Source organism: Fukomys damarensis, unplaced genomic scaffold (assembly GCF_012274545.1).
Source record: "Fukomys damarensis isolate Sample0158 unplaced genomic scaffold, DMR_v1.0_HiC HiC_scaffold_14, whole genome shotgun sequence".
NCBI lineage: Eukaryota > Metazoa > Chordata > Mammalia > Rodentia > Bathyergidae > Fukomys > Fukomys damarensis.
The window spans coordinates 15,190,676-15,212,396 of record NW_022900926.1 but is presented as its reverse complement, the minus strand read 5'-3'; positions in this window follow the sequence as shown (position 1 = coordinate 15,212,396).

The following is a 21,721-nucleotide window of genomic DNA, read 5'->3' as shown; positions in this document are numbered from 1 at the left end:
GTCACACGTTCCAGATTCACCCACCTCTGGAAAAGACTGCATGTGGCTTTGGAGGGACATCTAGACACAAGCCATAACATGGACTGATTTGCCACTCCTGCTTTACAGGGCTTTGAGGGCTGGCGTGTGCTTCCTAGGGACACTTTGTGAAGCAGAATAAGAAGAGTCAGTGGCATCACTTTCAGAATCTCTGAGGCTGGATGGATGAAAACATTCTGACACGCATCTTTGATGAAGTTGGCTTGTACCCTTCAAATGGCCATGGAGGAGAAATGTATCTTGTTTCCTATCTTCCTCAAGTGAATATGCACTAATCTCTAAAAGAGGCTTAGGTTTCCCTGTTAATAATTTCTTCACGAGTATCTAGAACCAGAGCAGCATCTGAGTATTTGGAATTAAATTCTGGTATAACACGGGTTCTCCTTTGGTACTGTTCCTTCAGAGGGTGATTCAGATGGGCTCCTTCCTTGCACAATGCCAGTCTTCTCCCTGATAATCTTTAGGTCCTAACTCCTCCCCTGAAGCTGTCTTAACCCTTCACAGTTACGTGTCTTGACAATCTCTCTCTGGACTCCCTGAAATCTCGTATCTTTCTCGGTCTCCTGGCAGTTCTTGTCTAAACCTAGGGTATCATGGTTGAGTGGAGTTTCATTTGCTCTAGCAGATATTGGCTCCTTGTGTTTGAAGAGGACTCTCAGGTTCTAGGGAAGAAGAGGCTGAAATTATGGATTACGGTGCAGTTCTTGCACAGCCTAACAGAGTTGTGGTCTTATTTTCTCTTGAAGTTTTTTCATACAAATAGTATGAATTAATTTTTTTCTTCCACAATCTCCCAAGTCTAATTTACATGTGAAATGTATACTCCCATTCTTTACTCCTAGTTTTGCTCCTATTGTTTAAAAGAACTTAGTCACATGTCTTGTAAAATATAAACCCTTGTCCTACAAGTAAAAACACATGGTTACCATTCTTTTCAACCACCCTCTAGCTAACATCTCAACAAGGCACACACATTAACTGTCAAGTTATGAGACTACTTAGAGAGTATGGCCTCAACATGTTGTAACTTTTCATACTCTTGTGAGAAAGGGGATAGAATAAGACTACAGCCATTTCTTAATTTGAAGTCTTGGTTTTCAGTTTCTATCAGTTATTCCGAAGTGGATTTACCATTTGAGGATTCAAAATGAGGACCAAGTCTTGAATCAAGCTTATTGGCTGGGCTCTCTGCTGATCCACTGACAAAACCTCACAAAGATGCTCTGTTTGCCCTGGGTTTCCTTTAAGCATCAGGACCCAGAGGGAAGCCATCATGTTATTTTGCATGATCCAGGCTTTAGCCAGAACAGCCCTTATAGTACCTGTTCTCCAAAGGCAGAATTTGTTCTACTTTGCTAGACATACATAGTATGTGGTAATATATCTGTATCAATAGGTGAATACTCTTTCAAATCCTTTAAAATGATAAAAATCCGTCTCATTCACAAATCTAAGAGATACTTACTAGGGTGATTTAGAAAGTTAGAAAAAACGGTGAACTGACAGGAAGTAATAAATCATAAATCCACAAAGCACATTGTGAAGGTTTGGGTAAAGGTCTGGCCATAAAGCAGTGAGTCCAAAAACAAATATACAGTGTTGAGAATGTATGTTATACAATAGACTATCTTTGTAACTGTCTACAAACCCTGCAGAACTCTGACATAATTTAGTTTCCTTTTTTGGTTGGTGTTTTAAAACGGCTTTTAAAACAAAAACAATGTACATAATTTTACATTTTTCCAATTTCCCCAACTTGCTAGGCATGATGACTGTGTATGATTACTGCGCTGAGAATGACTCATTGTATTTAACTGAAAGCATTTCTGTTATTAAAATTTCATTCTTGTTTCCTAAGAAATCTTGCTCACAGCAATAGTAACATATTCATAGCTGTGAAATGCATTATTCACATGCCACAATATCATAATCAGAAGACCATTACACTTCAGAGAACTCGATGCCTGTCGCAGTGCCCGTGACGATTAGATAATGGCAGCCGTGAGCATGCAGGGAAGAAAGAAGATGAATCATTGAACAGACAGCATTGTCATCAATAACAAACACTTGAAATAATGCTTTGCATCATTACTGCTAATGCACACATTGGAGATTTTTTTTCTCGAGGTTTGAATTGATGACCACATACAAGCAAGAGTGTCTACAAAACTAATAAAAAGTCTGCAAGTTAATGTGTTACAAAAGCCTTGAAAACCAGCCTTTACTAATCATCGTAATTCATGGCTTGGATATTCTGTTTAATGGGTAACTTCTGAAGTGATCTATGGTTGCAGCCAGCTCTGTGTCCGTGGATCAAATCAGCAGCAGCTTGAAAATACTTAGAAAAATGTCAGTGTATATACTGAACAAAGACAAATTTTTCCTTTTTGACTCTCTCCTCAAAAATACAGTATACATAGCATCACTTAAGGTATTAAAAGTACCTAGAGATGATTAAAGTATGTGTTTAAATTCTATGCAAATATATTGGCATCAGGAAATGAGCAACTGCAGATTTTGGTATTCAAAGGGACAACTGTATTTTCTCCTTTTTTATTTCCTATTCAAAGGCTAACTCTGAGTTGTATTGTGTGTGTGTGTGTGTGTGTGTGCGCGTGTGTGTATTTCTTTGTGTGTGTCTGTGGTACTGAAGATTAAATGTGCAGCCTTTCAACAAAGATACATGCTCAACCCCTTTCTATTTTTATTTTCAAACAGGCCTCACTAAGTCACTAAGTTGCGCAAGCTTGATCAAATTCTCTCTTTCTGCCTCAGACTTCCAGAGTGCTGAGCTCTTTGTATTTTAAAACTTTTCTTCTTCAGGAAGCTTTCTTTGGCTCATTGATTCCATGTGCTTTCAATCCCTAAGTGCTTCTGATTTGGACCCTATCTTTTGGCACTTAGACACACACTGTCTGATACTGATGGATCTTTCTAGAAAGATTGCAAATTTCTTGAGGTCAGAGGCTGAATATCTTATTCACTTCAAAATTTTCTAGTGCACATGACATTGCATTATATGGCAGATGTTCAATAAAAAATCTTCTGAGTTATATGCAAATGATACAATTCCAACATTTTCAACCTTCTGAGACTTTTAGAAAAATTTTAGTTCAAGTTCTAGTTTTACAGACGAAAGAAATGAAGCCAACAGAAGTTAAGTTCTTCTTAAGGTTCTATGACTAATATATAATTTTATTTTATTTATTTATTTATTTATTTATTTTTTGGTACCAGGGATCGAACTCGGGTCCTTGTGCTTGCAAGGCAGGCCACCGAACCGCTGAGCCAAATGCCCGGCCCAAATATATAATTTTAAAGTAATCTAAGTCCTTTTGTTCAATTTAGAAAGTAGATGTCTCATTCATATTATAGCTTTCCTTATTTGTTTGCTTAACAAACTTCCCTTTCTGTCAGTCTCGCAGAATTGTACCTCATCTCCACTATTTCAGGGATCAGTGAGGATTTGATACATCTTTTCTTCTCTTTAGAGAGCTAATGTTGTGATTTAGAGGAATTAGCAGATTTTTAGAAGATTTTTCTGATGTTTTAGGCTTCCCTTGAATCCTCCATCCTTTGTTCCCATCACAGTGATTGTACCTCTGCTCACATATAGGCTTGCTTCGGTCTCTATTTTATAGCTTACCACAATTAGACCTGCATTATGATTTGGTGAATAGACCATTTCTCTCTCCTACTGTTCTAGGGCAGTTTGACTGTGGGAAATCACATAATGATCATTTTGGCTTCTCTATAGCACCTAGCTCCAATTCTCTGAATGCAATTGAAACTTCACAATGTATAATAAATTGTTTTGTCTGGTTTAATATAATGAAGCGATAGTTACAAGAATTTGTTCCTGAAACTTAGGCATTTTCCATGACAATGCTAACCAGACCCTGTTGCCCGTTAAAGGGAGAGAAATTACATTTGTGTGAACCCAAAGCCAACAACACATTTCCTCAAAGTATAACTAAAACACAGTAAAATGCCTGGGTAGAAGTAATGTTAGAAAGTAAAAAAGCTTGAACATCACTTCCGGGTCACCCCAGAATGAATAAGGCTATTAGGTAATGACTCTGCGTGCAGTAACATGTTATATATTTATAGCTTGTCATAAACATTCCAGTTATCATGCAGCACAGAAAGGAACACAGCAGTAAATAAAGGGGTTAAGGAAAAACCAAATAAAAAGTTACAATTAATTTCTTATAATAAACTGTTTATTATTTATAGCTTAAAGAAATTGAGAGTTGGGTTGGAGAGAAGAGGGGAAGCAGTCATCTGTCAAGTGTTATAGAAGGAGGTGGTGCCAGAAGACACGAATCTATTCAGGTTGCTATAACAGAATTCCACTGGGTTTGGAGGCTTAGAAACAATCTGAATTTATTTCTCGCAGTTCGTGAGGCTGAGAAGTCCAAGAACTAGGCTTCAGCAGATTCGGTGTTTGGGCTTTCTCTGTTTCCTGGTCTACAGATAATGTCTTCTCACTGTGTCTTCACATGCTCTAAAAGCAAAGCAGCTCTCTGGGATCTCTTTTGGAGGAGCGCTGATCCCATTCATGGGCACTGTGCTGTCAGGAACAGATCACCTCCCCAGCACCCTGCCTCCTAATATCGTCACCTTGGGAGTTAAGGTTTCAGTGTACGAACTTTGGCGGGACACAAATATTGAGACCATGGCAATGACAAAGGGCGACTTCAGGCAGACTCTCAGGGTCAGAGGAACAGTTAAAGAGGCCCCTTATTTCTGAGGCCGCTCTAGGGTCCATAATGGAAGCTAATGAGAAGCTGATTGAGGCTTTAGGATGAAAAAATGTTAATGCATTTTTGATTACTTAAGAGAAGAAAATTTTTAACCAGAGTTATATCACCATGTGCTCTATAGTAGTATCTGTCATCACATTTGCATGATGTCATAGCCCTCTCTTTGTCCTCATATTCTCAGTACCAGAAAGAGCTCAGACATTCAGGTTTCTGTTACATTCTCCATGACACTGTATTTTAGATGAAACTCAAGATTTTTATCTGTGCATCATGTTGTTAATAATGTCTTACTTAGTTTCAGTGAAATCGATATTAAATGTCTTCTTTATCTTTGTTAACAGAAAATATATTGTTTTTGTATTGAAAGCATGCTTTAGGAAGTATGTGTATTAAAATCATTAAAATCAAGGCAGGGAATTTAGCTCAGGGGTTCGGCTGCCTGCCTTGCCAACCACAAGGACCTGAGTTCAATCCCCGGTACTCAAAAAAAAAAATTATCAAGTTTCATATCTGCATTTATTGATATCAAGAATGTGTGCTATTAAATTAAAAGCATACTAGAATAGCACAATGGTGTAATATCATTAAAATATATAGCTTCACAGAATATCAGATGAAATATGCAAAAATATGCCAGGTCTGGGTCACGGTATTCTATATGATTTTGATTTTTTCTTCAGTGCTTTTGTAAACACACACACACACACACACACACACACACACACACAGAGGCATCAACTATTTCCATTTAGGAGAAGCACTGGTTTTTGTAGCAGAGATTAGAACAAGAGATACCCTTTTGTGGCTAATCCTTTTCATAAAGATAGGAAACATGTTTATTGTAGAGCCAGCGATAGGACAAAAGAGAGTGAACATTACTCTAGTGGCAAGCATGTATATCAGAGAACTTTTTCTAATGTCCAATTTATCAATATACATTATAATATTTAAAATGTTCACCAAGTTTGACCCAGTAATTTCACTTCTAGCACTGTCTCCCATGAAAAAGAATAGGTATTCTAAGATGTATAAGGATTTATTTTCCTCATAAAGAGGCAACATGAATACTAAAATTTTAGTAAGAAAGAACTAATAAAGGATAAAATGACACTCGGCCCTTAAAAATTAAATAACATTTCATCCCCTTTTTTTCCTCATTGAGTTTATTGGTACATTTTAGGGATACAGTACAGTTACATTCATCATTGGGATCTTGTACCTTTACATGACAGGTCTTGGTTCTCATTTTTTCCCTTTACCCCTGCCTCCCTTCACCCCCTCCTCCCTTCTCTATTTACAAATACTTTATTTCCACTTTTTTATTTTCTCATGTTGTTTTTCTTTTCTCCATTTCCTTTCCCCTACCCTTCCCACTTCCCCTACACCTTATAATTCTAAAATGAGTCATCACATAAACTAAGTGCACCAATCTTAAATATAAAATTGAAAAATTTTATATTATTTCTATAGTCATTTCCATAACAACTACCCTGATCAAAAGAATAGGTTTTTAGCACATCAGAGAACTCCTCATATCTCTTTGCAAAGATATCTGCTGCTCTTCTACTCATGGGAAGTGGATGCTTTAGTATTTTGTCTCAGCAAGACCCATAGCAATGGAACCTTCCAACCGTGGACTGAAACCTCTGAAACTGTGAGTCAGAGTTTATTTTCTCTCTTTTAAGTTGAATTTCTCAGGGATTTTATCACAGCCATACAAAAATGACTAATTCAGAATGATAAGAAATTTCAAAGAATTACACTTTAGATTTTACCAAAGAATTGAAGAGGAAGCAACTACAGAGACTAAATAAAATAGGCAGTGGAGGAAGAATGATCTTCAGATTGTGCTTTTTGAGTTACTCTTACTTAATGTATGTTTGCTGGGGATTTAGCTCAGTGGTTTGGTGGCCTGCCTTGCAAGCGCAAAGACCTGAGTTCAATCCCTGGTACCAAAAAAAAAAAAAAAAAAAAAACCCAAAAAACTTAATGTATGTTTTTCAAATTTTAAATAAGAATATTTTGACTTTTAAGTAATTATTGGTATTACTTGAAATCATTATTAGCATTTTAATTTTTTTCATTCTCTTCATCTCCCAAACGGAAAACATGTTCTAATAAAAACTAAAAACTGAAATGAAACCAAAAATGGAATAAAATGAGAACTTAGATTTAAAATAAATAATTCTTAGCAAAATGAAAAAAGATACACTGTAGAAACAAAGAATCTGGAGTTTAATCAAACTTAGGCAATGCCCCTCGCAGTGGCATTTGTCATGTTTTAAGGCTATCTAACCATTACTGAACACACTTCAATGCTTGGGAAATATTGTGGCACTCACCTTCCCAAGAAATAAGCCATGTACTCATTTCCTGGCTCTCCTTGTAGTTGGGCCGAATCATATGACCTCAGTTTAACCAACCAAATGCTCGCACATGCGCGCGCACACACACACACACACACACACACACACACACAGACACACACACCCCTACATCAGGAGAATAGAATGCTCAGTAATGTACTGAGCAGACTATTTTTCTGCTGCAAAGGGCAGCAGAGCTGTTTTCTTTTCTCAGGAATCGGCGCATGAAGTTCTCATGCCCAAAGTCAGCAGAGAGAACAGCAGTGTCCTTGCCCAGCAGGGGATAACCAAAGACATCCTCAGAGCTCTCCCACCACATGTGACTTGGTGTCGTTCCTTGCTCACAGATTCCAAAGCACTGGCCCTTCGAAGATTCTGCAAACCATTTAATGCCCTTTAAGAACTGCTTTTCTGCTTAAGCTAGTTTAAGAATAGACATTTTATTTTCCATTAAGTGTGTGCCTGAGACAAAGTAACTTTCACTCTTCCAACTGTAGAAATGGATCCATTGAATTACCAATTATGATGCTCCCAAAACATTTAGCTAGCCATCCTTGCTCAGCAAGCAGTCTAGTGGTTATGATTTGTATCTACAGGAAGGAAATGAACTGAAAATGCTGATGTTTTCTAGGTGTTGAAACTCATACAATTATTGTTTTTAATTCATAAGCTATAATTCTTTTTTGTGCACAAGTCTTTTTGGAATTTTCTTCATTATGCTTTTATCTTAAGAGATGGTTGTATTCACTATGTGAGGATAAAATTGAATCGCTGAACTTGAAAGCTGTGATCATAGACTGAGCTTTATTGCATTTTTAAAAAATTGACCTCTTGTAAAGACACAACCAGGTGTATTTCATAGTGATATTTCCAAAAAAAAATGTTCCTTTAATATTGACAGTTACGCATATGGCTTCAAGAAAGTTTATCATGTGGCCTCTTTTGGACATATTGGTTATATTAATAATATACACTTTCTAAAAATGATAAACTAGTTCACCTTTAACAGAAATTTTTTATACATAATCCCTTAAAGTTTCAATTGATTCAAATAATTGCTCTCCCTTTGTGAATCCATCCAACTTAAATGAAAAATGAAAGAATGGGATCTTTGGAGTCAAATGCAAGTTTATAGACCTGAATGTAAAGCAGAGAAGAGAATTAACAGACATGACAGCAGATTTGGACACAGACTATATAGTTTCACTTAGATAAAAGAATAGGCATTTCTTCTGAAGAATTCCTTTCACAGGAATGATTCTCCTTTAGTATTTTAAAAGTACACTTGAATATTATGGAGCTTTTTGAATCTGAGTTACACTCTCTCTTTTGACCAATAGATTACAATTTCTTCTGAATTCTTCCAATAATTGAGTCAACTGGAACATTTTCCTTTCTGACCCTCTAATTTAGAAGCTGCTTGTTGAGGAATAGTGATTTAGATTTGATGATCATTAATCAGTCTCAAAAGGCGATCCTATGCAAAGCATAAAATGCAAGTGGTCAAGGGTACTTCATAGAATTAACAGTAAAAGGGAAAATGGCTTCAGACAGAGTAGAAAGTGCCAGGATTTTTAAAAAGCCCAAGGAGTCATTTAGGAACATTGGATGTAACTCTAACTCTCAGAGAGTGGGTAAGACCTTTATGGCAAAATACAATGATCACAGAAGTCAGGAAATATCACTCAGTTGACCATAATTTCAATTTGATAAAGCAATGTATGGAAAAAATTTGGAACATATGAATGTAAGGCTGTGGATAACACAGCAGTCACATTTGTAAACCAATTTGATAGTATCTACTAAAACTAAATATGCCTATTCTATTAGCCACATATCTACTCCTTGATATGCGTCCAAGAGAAATGAGGGTACATTCACTAAAATACATGTGTAGTAATGCATGTAGCAGCTTTATTTATAATAGCTCCAACTAGAAACAACAACTAAAAATTCCATCAGTAGGAATGAATAAATACATTGTTGAACATTCTGGAACACAGAGGAGGGAAACAGTAAGAAGAAGAGGTGTAGGTACACATAAAGATATGGACAAACTATACAGCTATAATTTTATGAAATTCAAGAATCTGCAAACTCAGCTGTGGATTTAGAAGTTATAATAGTGATTTCCTCTGAGTGAAGTATTGACAGGAAAAGGCTAGGTAGAAACTTTTTGGATTCTGGAAATATTTTCTATTTTGACAAGATAGTGGTTGCACAGAGATGCCTGCACAAACGTAATTCTTAGTTTTACAGTTGATGTACTTGTATGTCATACCTCAATAAAATAGTGTCTTAAAACTCACAATGAGGTCTATCTTCAGAAAAGGAAATAATGCTTGATTGCATTATTTATCCCACTTCTCAACCAGATACTTTCAGCTGGTGAAGAAATAATTGTTACCAGTTAGACATTACTGGAAAGAGTCAAAGGCCGATTGGGTCTCTCACCACTGCTCAGCTTCTGGATGGTTCTATACATGGTTGGAAAAATCCCTTTAACCACTGTATTTCTTCTCCCTTAAAGCTAATGTTGTCTAAAGTCTTTCATTATATATCATCCACCTCTGCCTTAATGATATTCACTATAGTAAAAAAATAATAAAGACATTTTCTGAGAGGCATTTTCCATTAGTCTGATGGTCATCCTGGCTTCATGAGAACATCATTCAGGTGCAATATGGGTGCCTGTGTCCCTTCAAGCATATTCTTATCTCAACACAGAATGGTGGTGCACTGAGGTAAAGCAACTTAAAACTACTCACATTTCCATAAAAAATTACATGCTTGATCTAAAACAGAAAACAAAAACAAACAAATAAAAAAACCCCAAACAAAAGCCCATCAGGCAAAAACAAAGAAAAAAAAAACCCTTCCAAAGTAAAAAAGAAGCAGTAGTATAGCACCTGGAAAGTTCCAATAAACCTCATTTAGGTCTTAACTAATAAAATATCACGGTCACATGTGTAACACACACGTCTAATTCACAGTTACGTCCGGACTGAAGGATTTTCAGTTACCAATATAATTTCTTGAACATAGGTTAAAGAAAAAAAAATAAAGCTAAAGAAAAAAAATAAAGCTAAGACTTTAGAGTCATATTTTAAGATACAAAAGCCCTTTATAGTGTTCCACCATCTATTACCCTGGGATGCATTTCTACAAGAAATAATTAAACTTTCATATGACCCTTAGAAATGTGAAATCTGAAAGCAGTACCCAGGATGAGATTCCAAATGGCCATTGATCTGTCTCCAGTTCTGAATGAAAGGAGAATATCTGTAGAATCTGTACGGCTCTACTTGCGATTTTGGAAAAATAACATGGCTTCTGTGGGTCTTAATTTATGTATCAATTTTCAAAAGGGGAAAAACCAGTTTTTCGTTAAATATTCTAACCGCTTGAACATATGCACTTTAAAATTCTTGAATATAAATAAATAATATAAGCTCATAAAGACGAAGAAAATGGTAGTGCAGTAGGAAAGGCGCCAGCAAATACACGGAGACGGAGAGAGGGATGAACGAGCGGCCTCTGAATCAGCAGAGTGGAGCAGGCAGAAAAAGAAACTCACACGGACAAGGCACCAATCGCGGGCAGGCGCGTTCTCCTTACAGTGGCACTGGGGTTGCCAATCCCTTAAAGTGGAGGTGAATGACGGAGGAGAAAACAGAACTGCCTTGACATTGCACAGCGGCAGTCAAATCTTTCCAGCCTAATCATCTGGCCCCTTAGCTATCCCTCTTCCCACCGGGCAGAGACGGGTGAGTTAACCTCTGGAGAAATCTAACCAGAAAAGCTGCAAGCTTGAGACGCTAAAGAGCAGCAGCGCAGTGTTAGAAACCAAGAGATGAGATACAACCCACAAAATTGGTGTTAAATTACTTACTCCATCCTCTACTCTCCTCTTCATTTCCAGTCCTGGCCACTAAATTTAAAGGCAGTTTTTCTTGACTAGACAAAGACAAAAATTAATAGTAATGGCCATTTAAGTAATTTCCCCTAAACAGCTTGATTCCTTCTAAAGCACATTTCAGTTTCTCATTCTTCAGTATGAACGAAACACCAAGAGTTCCCTACAGGTGAAGAATATATTCCAATAGCAAGCAGACTCAAACAACAACAAAGGAAACTAGGAGAAAAAATAAGAACCCCCCCAAAAAACGAAAGTAATTTAAAAGCCAAAGAAAATATATTTTGTTTATAACAATTAAGAAGAGGATACTCTTTAAAAAATTGAGAAAAGCAGAAAGTGTTCTTGAAACATTATATCTCTATATGGATTATATCTGAATGTCTCCTCAAGAGGGGCTCTGAGATGTGACTTTGGAAGGTCATCCGATTATGGAAGTTATAGCCGACGTGCCCTTAGGAGAGGATCTGGTCAGAAGAGATGGGTCACTGGGGGTGTGGCCTGTGAGGGTTTATCTCCCTCCTCAGTTCCTCCCTTCACTCCCTTCCTCCCCTCAACCTTGTGGTGAGGAGATTTCCTCTGCCCGTACCCTTCTGCCATGTTGCTTCTGTTAGAGCCACAAAACCATGTAAAGACTGACACTTCTCAAATGGGAGCCAAAATTATCCTCTCCTCCTTCTTAATCTCTCCTCCTTAATGAGTGTATGATTTTTGTCTCAGCAACAAGAAAGTAACTAAGATTATATATATATATGTATATATATATATATATATATATATATACATATATATATATACACATTCACTAGACAATTCCTGGATTAATCAAAGAGTAATAAAGATTAACAGAAAAATGGAAAAGCAAGGGAGAGAGGGAAAAATTAGAGGAGCAAACAAGAGAGCACAATATCTGATTAGGTGAAATTTCAAAAATAAATCATAAATAAAATAATAGTGGTGTTTGGAATGGTTATCAAAGTCAAAACACAGGCTATAATTTCAGATTGAAAGGGCCCATGTGTGTCTACTGCAGTGAATAAGGCAGGATTTCATCTTCAAGGAATTAGTGCATAGCTTAGGAGAAGGAGGGAAAATTGATCTAACAATGGATCGTGTATCAGACTAACACTGGACTTTGCAGGAATGCATTGGAACCTAGAAGATACAATGACTTCAGTGACTTCCAAATGCTGAGGGGAAATGTTTTCTGACTTGGTAAATTCCATCTATATAAATCAATGTAAATGTCGAATAAACTCATTTTCATGTAGGCAAGGTCTCAAAAATTTTATTATTCATATATTCTTTCCTATTGAGGTAACAGAATTCTTAAGAGAGTACATAAAAAGGAAGACACACACACACACATACACACATATACATATATATATATATATATATATATATAAATATATAAGAAGATCAACATAGGAGGAAGAAAGAAGGTGAATTACTGAAGGGAATAAATCCTTAGACAACAATTTACAGGGAAATAGATGGACCAGCTCAAATGGCACAGCCTGCAGGACTGTCCGACCTGCGGCTTGCAGGTTGAACACACCGATGGTGAAATAAAAAATATTTAAAAATCGCAGTGTTGGTACTACTGCACCTTAATGATAATATTTGCTTTTTTTGTAGCCCAAGAAAGTTGCCGCACACTCGGGGTGGCTGAGACAAGCCAGTTACATCAAGTTTACAGGCCACAGGACATCTTGTGAGAGGTGTACACTGGACCAGAAGGACAGTCTCTGAAATGAAACATAGACATGTTGGATTCTCTGATGTGCATGATTGCTCTGAGTGGTGATTTTTATAGCTTTGTACAAAGCTTGAAGAAGAATTAGTGATAGGAACATAGAAGCTAAATAAAAGGAATGGAAATGAGAGAGAGAGAGAGAGAGAGAGAGAGAGAGAGAGAGAGAGAGAAGAGGGACATAATCATTAACTAACAGAAAAGCAAAATACAAGTGGTATAGCCATTGCTTATTATGTGGCTCAGCTGTGAAAAATACAGGCTAATAATCATGTAAATGTTGGATGTTTCAAACAGGAGATGCGAGTGTGCAGGTTGGAGTGATTGGCATATTGTGTTTTGCAAACATGACCCTGTCAGTACTTCCTACTCACATGTTCCTCTGCCACCCAACCTTGCCAATCCATCATCAAGAGAGTGAGTGTCCATTTGCCCTGCTGTTGAATCTGGACTAAACTTAAGGCCTGATTCTTACCCACAAAATGAGTGGAAGTGACATTAAGTGACTTCCAAGGCTGGGTCAGAAAAGGCCACGTAATTTATGTCTGGTTCTCTTTGAACTCTTGCTTTTCAAGCTTCATCGGTAAGTAGACTTCATACAGACGAAGTTTGCTTATGCTGAGAGACCACATAGGGCTGCTCTGGCCTCAGTTGTTCCAGCCTCTGCAACCTAAGTCACACAGTGCAGGTGTCAGACTTATGAGCGTACAAGTCCTCCAGGAAGCTCCACACTCAGACGTGGTGTGACTGTCATCCATGTGGACCCAGCTCAAAGAGCTGGCCACACCCAGATGAACCTAGTCAAGCCACAGAACGGTGGGAAATAGTTTTAATTGATTGTTGTCTGACTTAATAAAGCAATAGGAGAACTAAACAAGGGCTAAATCCTTTATTTCTCATAGTTGGAAGTAAAAAAAATATACAATGTATATGAAATAGATATCAATAGCTTTCGGAAAACTTTAAAAAATGTAAAAATATGAGAAAAAATAAGCCTAAAACAAAAGTAGTAAATACTTCTAAAGAATAAGATTTATAGGGTGAGTCCAGTCTCTGAACACAGGGCCTTCACACTAGGCTACATCCTCAGCCCTTACTAATTTTTATTTTGAGAAAGGGTTATACTAAGTGCTAAGTTGCCCAGGCTGGGCTTGAAGTTATGATCCTCTTTCAACAGCCTCCCAGAGTGCCGGGATTACAGGCATGTGCCACCACATCCAGCTAGGTACCACTGCTCTTAGCTATAAGTCTTTGGAGCCATTAAACCTTTAAAGCTAAATGCTCATGTCTATGTAATAAAAATAATTATATTAAAAACAACAAAAATAGAGGTATTTTTCCCATCTAGGAACTAGACAGTATGAGTGCAGGATTTGCTAGAGTTAATAAACATGGCCACAATTTGTAGCCTCTGAAATATTGTCAGTATGCCAGTTTACCTATTCTTATTTTCTATCCTGCTTTCGATGGTATTATTCAAGAAAAGCTTGAGAAGAACTCAGTTCAACTTATAATAAAAAAATTGTTTCTAAAACCCACTTTATATGAGTGTGCAAGCTCGTACCTAATTTGGGCCTTGTTTTCATAACTTATTAACAATGAAGTGAATGAGGCAAACTTTTACACTAATGTCACTTCCAAAATGTTCTGTTATGCAGCAACTCTTGAACTCTATCCTAAAGCTCGTAACACCAATTTGTCTGCTAGATTTAAAATGATTAAAGGCAGCAGGTCTCAAGTGTCTGCTCTTAAGAGTGCTTTGTACTCTTTAAAGAATTGAAAACCCTCAGATATAACTTTTGTTTATATCAGTTGTAGCCTTTGATAATTGAAATAAGAAATCAGAAATAAAAAGGTGAAAAAATTGGAAATCAATGAGATTAAAAATTGAGAAATTTTAAATATTTAACTTATTAAAAAGCACTAATGAAGTAATTATATGTTAACATAGTTTGTGCAGAATAATCATCATCTTCCTAATTAGGACATTTTCTTGAGAAGAGTAGGGTCATTGTACATATTTGCAGTTACTGCTTGGCTTACTGACAAAGGCTGTGCTAAATGTGCTCCTATGTTCAGTCCATTGCAATAGGGTATGTGAGGTAACCCCTGGAAAACTCTACTAACCCCTTGTGACAGAATGAGGAAGAAGGCAGATCACAGCATGATATCTCATAAAAATAATTTAACTTCATAAATCCCAGGAGAGAGTATTGAGGGCTCCCACATGTAACACATTACCGTCTCTGGCCCATGACATGAAAATGCGAAGACTTGGAGCAGATGATAGAATTGACCTCTGAAAAGTCAGCCTTCTAAACGTGGGTGGATAAAGGGTCAGAGATGAACCGTTCTCCTTTGTTTAAAAACCATGAGGAGAACAGGGTGTGTCGATGACTTCGCAGGTGCAGCAGTGTGACGGGGAGAGCTTTGCCTCTGAAATCACTAACCTCTTTGCCTCTGGACTGTGCTAACCCAAATCCTACTTCCATTCTCCATCCGTCGTGCCAGCTTAGGAGAGTCAGTCTTCGGTGTCACCACGGTTTGATCAGGGTTAGCGGCATTTCTAAACATGCAGAATACCGATGGGTATATGGTCAGTCCTCACATGCATTTGCATAATAACGTGAACTTCTTCCAGGAAAGAAAAAGTCAAATCACCCGGCGCAAAGGGGCTGTGTTTCTCCAAGCTTGGTCCTCACAGGTCACGTGACCTTGGACAAAGTCAACTACTTGACTTACTGCACCTGAGGGATGATCTGCTCCATCTAAATGTGTGACGATTTTTAAGAACTTCAAACACCCTAGTTCTAGACTTTCTCTGGCTTAGGATATTAGAACTGTAGAGACATTCCTTTCTCTGCCTCTTGGCATTGATTTTTTGTTTTCCAAGTAGTTCTCCTTTCCAAAGTGACCTCATTAGCCAGCTTTTTGGTCTATGATTTGTTTTTCACATCATGTAACATTTGCTGAGTTTATGAGTCCCCTGGGGCTTTCCAGGACAAAAAGGGGAGAGATAAAAACAAACTTCAGAATTATCATTATGATTACAGTTGTTCACTAAAGCAGAAAATGGTTTTGTCTTCCATTTAAAGCTTTGCTGGGAGGAGGAAGAGAGCAAAGAGCTGGCCAATGAGCACTTTGGTCAGGGAAGTTCCAGCGTGCTGGAAAGACAGAAGGCCTGGGGAGAGACTGGTCCATGCTTCAGCTTAGAGCTGAGGGAGTTGGAACAGGCATGGCAACCAAGCCTTCAGTGTAATGCAGCCAATGTCAGCCCTGGAGCAAGGCTATCAGTGGATTTAGTCTGCTCAGAAATGTATCCCGGAGTTTAAACTCTTGAATGACTCAGTATGGTGAGGAACTTTCCAAATAACAAGGTCTACCACTTTCTCTACACCTCTGTCCCCATCATGGAACCAATAGGCAGTTTCTAAAATCAGCCGTCCTCTTTCACTTTCTTTTCTTTGCACATGTTAGATGGGAGGGCCTCTGTCTAATACCCCTCTTTTCATGTCTGGAGTACTCATTTTTCCTTCAAGACTCAGACCAGCCACTAGCTACTCTGAGACATTCTGAGAAAATATGGATGCTCCATATTGGTCTATTTATAGAATTGGCATATTTATCTCATATTGAAGATCCTAGGAAAAATCCATAAATGTTGGACTGACACAACCATCTTTGTCCTCGATATGGAGATTTTTATGGGCAAGGACTTTTCCTGAAATGTACGTACCACCTCTGCAAGCTTGAGATGTTTCATAGTTCACACTGAAATATCAACGGATGTTCGTAGAATGAATGCACGAAACACGCAGGATTGCAACACATCCGGAGTTCTGTAGGGCAACACACTGAACTAATGTATTAGTCACGTTCCTGGTGATGGGATGAAATACCCAACACCGACAATGTAAAGGAGGAGAGGTTTATTTTGGTTCATCATTTTGGTGGGCAGAGTCCATGGTCAGCCAGCTCTAAGGCAGAAATGGCATGGTGGAGGAAAGCCGGTCACATCGTGGTAGCCAGGGAGCAGAGAGAGAAGGGAGGAGTCTGGATGAGGATATGCTCTTCCAAGTGGAACCTGGTGACCTAGCCCTTCCAGTGAGACCCCACCCTCCAAATAGGAGACCAACTAGAACAACTACCATTTGAATCGACCTTCGCTGGATTTTAATAATCAGGATGAATGTGGAACACAGGCAAGGGAAACGGTGGCAATGCGGGAGTTATATCAGAGAGTGTGAAATCCAACTTCTTCCAAAACTGTCACATAGGAGTGAAAGCAGGAGGGTGGTGGGAGGGAGGCTAGTCAGAGAATACTGCCGTTCGAAGGCCCCGTCCACCCAGCACCGTTTGAAGTGTTATAAACACGCTGATTGCACCAGCATCCCGGGGATCACATGGTGCTGTCGGTGGAGCTCGAGCTGTGGACAGCATACAGAATTGTTTCTGCCACTAAACGGAAGCCTAATTTTAGACCAATTACATAACTCCATCTAATCTCACTTTTCTATTTTTAAAACAGGTCTAAAAATTCTTAAGTCAGTGAAGAGTTTTTAAAAATTCAAGATGATAGATTTTGTAATTTTCTGCACTCTAATCTCAGTTCAGTCACAGAAGTCCTAGGACAGTCTGTTTTCCTCTCTTTAACTTAGGACAAAAATAGGACCTAGGTGGATGCAAACATTGTCCGAGTGAAAGCCCAGAGAATGCCTCCCATAATGCCTGATGTAAGAGCTTCACTAAAGTGAGCGAGTGTTTCTATTAGAGATTTGATACGTAAAGCACCCGACACGTAGCAGAAGCTCATCTTGTTCACTCCCTTCCCCTTCATTATGTGGGAGTGGTACCATCAAATTGGCTGGGCCCTATCACAGAGTAGCCAATTGCTTTTATAAATGTGGGTAAGTTTATTGTTTGAAAATGTGGCCTTCCTCCCTTTCCCTGAAGTACTGTTTCCTCCCTTTCTTTCTGACTGCCTGCCTTCTTGCCTACCAGTCTTCCTTCCTTTCTCCTTTCATTCTTTTATTCTCTTGTCTTTTTCCGTCCTTCCATCCATCCTAATCAAGGGAATTTGAAACCATATAGGCTTCTGCCCTTTTGGAACATATGCTGCTGGGATTTGCACAATGCAGGAATCTTGTTCCTTTCTGGGTATATTTCCTGTGCAGCCTTAGGGTAATGAAGCCAAGGTTAGCAGCCTTTTCCTCTGCGTTAAATTATTGTACATTTTCTCCCCAGAAAACAAACTGAAGTTTTGTGCTGAGGAGGAGGGTCAGCATCAGAGACTTGCTCCTGTTCTCCTGTGACTCTGATGATAAATCACCAAGCACACCTCCACACTGGTGTCTGGGAGAAAAACACATTGGAACTGACAAGACACAGTTTAACCAAAAATAGAAATACAAGCTTTTAATCTACATTGAAAAAGAATGTGGCAGGGATGGCTGGAGCCTGGAGGAGGGAGAGAAGAGAGGAGCCAATATTTCCTGCTCCGCTGGAGCTCCTACCCCCTTTTCAATGAGCAATGAAATGCAGACTACTGAGACCTCTGCTGGGGAGAGCTGTCTGTGACTTTGGGGCTCAGGTGGATTCTCCACATTTTCGAAAGCCAAGTGAGCTCTCATACCCTGGAGCCTGTGGGGGCTGGAAGAGGACCTCTCTGCAGTGTGGACGGGCTGCAAGGCCAGGGGAATGAAGTGGGTCAGCCTCGGTGGTGTGGAGCTGGCAGGGTAGTCAGAGCACCTTACGCGGGCCTGGCAGTCTCTCCCTGGCTTCCAAGAACTGAATGTGGACAGCTGCTGTGGTCCTGGGGACATATTTCTAAAAGATCTCCAAAAATTCCACCTTCGTTTTTTTACTGTGCTATCACACTCTATGCTTGCTTCAAATTCCAGAAACATGGACAAGAGAGAACTGCCCTTCTGTGAGCCCGTAGAGCTGTGTTAAGATAACACTGAGAATTAGAAATAATTTCAAATTCGAACAGGGTTATCCAAGTTGTCAGAAATGGGATCTTTGTATGTTTGTATGCTGAGACTGATAAGTAAGAATTAAATAAGCAAAGGCACAGGCCTATGCTCAAGTGGAAGCATTGTGTGGTATTACTAAGTCATCAAACTTTGAATGCTTCTCAAGCCATAAATATCAATATCTGTTTACTGCCTTTATCACAGTAAGGAGACCTTTGCATTTGGGAAAAGGTACAAGGTTTTGTGCAGATAAGTATAGGCTTTTGCTAAGAGGGGTGCTGTCAACATTTTGGGAATTAAGACCCCATAATTAGAAGAAATTGAAAAGAAATGGTATTATTGCCTTATCCAATAGCAGGAGTTCTGCAAGGGGGTTTCCTTTTATTTGCAAAATACCTTTCAAATCATCTCCTTTATAGGCCCATCACAACCATTCTCCCTATTTAAGATATTTTAAAACATATGGATGAAGACATAAAATTCTGCCTAACAATGTTGGTTTCCTGGCTATAGGATCAGTTCTGTCACTACCCGAGCAATTCCGCTGTGGTCCCTTCTTTCTGCACAGTGTGACAAGTGAATTGGGTCAGGGTTAGATGGGTTAATTGGGTTGGATGGTTAATTGATTCTCTTCCATCTCAAATATAGCAACAGCAAAAAACTTTGTAAACAGGTTCAGGTCACATTGAAGAGAACGCCCCTATATAGCTCACAAACACCAGTGAAAAGTGATCTGCTCATTGAATCTCAATATACTTTGTACTCCAAGACTATTTTTTGATACAAATGGGAGACGAGGCAGTGCTCTGTTGAGTGTTTATGAATTAATCACAGTCTTAGTAGGAACAGCTGGAATGTTTGAATAGACAAATTTAGGAGAACACGGGAGAAATAACTATTTACATAGGGGTGAGTGGGATTAAAAGACAACAATAAGGTAAAGTGAACACCTCAAACAATCAGCATTAGGAGCCAGGCATGGTGCACATGCCTGTAATCCCAGTACTCTGGAGGCTGAGGCAGGAGGATCGCTGTGGTTTCAGGCCAGCCTGGGATACATAGTGAGTTCCAGGTCAGATGCAACTATACAGTGAGACCCTGTCTCAAAAAAAAAAAAAAAAAAAATCAACATTAGGAACTGTTACTTCTTTGGGACTGAAAAGAGGGCAGCATGGTTGCTGCCAGCTAGAGAGAGCCCTGTAACATTGGGATTGGAAAAGGCCAGTGAACAAGTGCCATGATTTTGAGAAAAGGGACAGAGCCATTGTTGATCCATGCGCCCCAAAAAAGGAGCCAGAGGAATACCTTATTCTCCTTCCTCTCTTTTACCTACTGTCTGCGCCTCTTACTAGTCAAAAGTCTATTAGACCCAAAGTCAGTGAACAGGGAGCCTGTGGATATACTCAAGGTTAGCTAGGGTCAGTGTTAGCTTGGGGGGGCAGAGGTATGGGTAGATCTGCTGTAAGGTATTGGCTCATGTACTTTTTAAGAACTAGCAAATCTGAACCCTAGAGCTTGGCAAGCTGGAAGTACATGATGGCTGTGATCTTGAGTCTGAAAGCAATCATAAGGCAAAATTCGTTCCTTCTCAAAGAATCTCAGGCTTCTGCTGGATTGCATGAAGCCCACACTTATTAGGGAGAGTAATGCGTGTTACTCAAAATCTACTAAAGGAAACATTAATCACATCTAAACAATATCTTCATTCACTACCACATCTAGATGAATATTTGATCAAACAAGTAGCCACTGTACTTTACCCAGGTTTGTACATAAAATTGGCCATGGCGGTGTCCACATAAATCAGCCTCCACAGGTACAGAGGATTGGGAAAGGTCGAGAGGGGATCTGAGGGGAAGAGGTGCAAACAGAATGCTCAGCCCCCTATCAGACTTCCACTTGCCTTCCGTGCTTCCTAACAGTAGGAAGCAGGAGTGCCTTGAGCAAGTGCCCAGCCCTATACTTGACACAGGATGCAGCAGATTCCTCAAGAGTATGGGCTGAATGGACGTGAGTGTTACAGAAGCAAGTTCTGAAAACAAGTGCTTAGAGAGGTGGCCCTGGGGAGGAGCAATATCTCAGGAGCAATTTGCAAGGAAAAGGTAAATGCCATCACAATTTTCTATCATCTTTTGAGCATAGGGCAATGTACCACTTCAAATTAATCAGAATCATCCTATCTGCTAAGGTTTAAGACCAGATGACATTTCCAAGCTCCACTTTATGCCTTATTAATAGAATAAATTTAGTCATTGAACTGGATGATCTCCTCTGCTGGCGAAGACTGTAAATTGCTCCCTCTGTGACCATGCAATTATATAAAGAATCGGCTATATTGCTGAGGTATGATGGAAGTCATTCATCAGGTAAATAATCTCGAAAACAATCTAGTCTTAATGGTGCACACCTGCTAGGAATGTGCTGCCAGACTTCCTGCTAATGGAGAAATGGACTGGGCATCAGAATGTATCTTCCATGCCTCGTGGCAATGAGGCTGGAATGCAAATGGTAAATGGTTGAAAAGGCCTCAATAAAGTGCACCCTGGTTTATTTGACACATTGTTTTTGAAGCCCCTGAAATAGTTGTTTTCAAAAGCTACTGAGATATCACCCTCTGAGAGATCACTTTTTCCTCCAGCTCATTTTCATCATTCTAAGATCAAGAGCAGGATAGCAATAAAGACAGTGTGGATGGCAGGTGTCCCAGGGAGGCAGAATGGCACTTGCAAGGCCACTGCCACCAAGGAGCTTGGAAGCCATTGATCAAAATGCCAGTTGGGCTTGTGTGTCAGTTGGTTCTGATAAGGATCTTCTTGTTTCTGTCTCTGTAAGGATGGGCAAATCCTTTAAGTGGAAAATTTGCAATGAAGCATCTGAGAATGAAATTAAAGAAATGCGTAGGA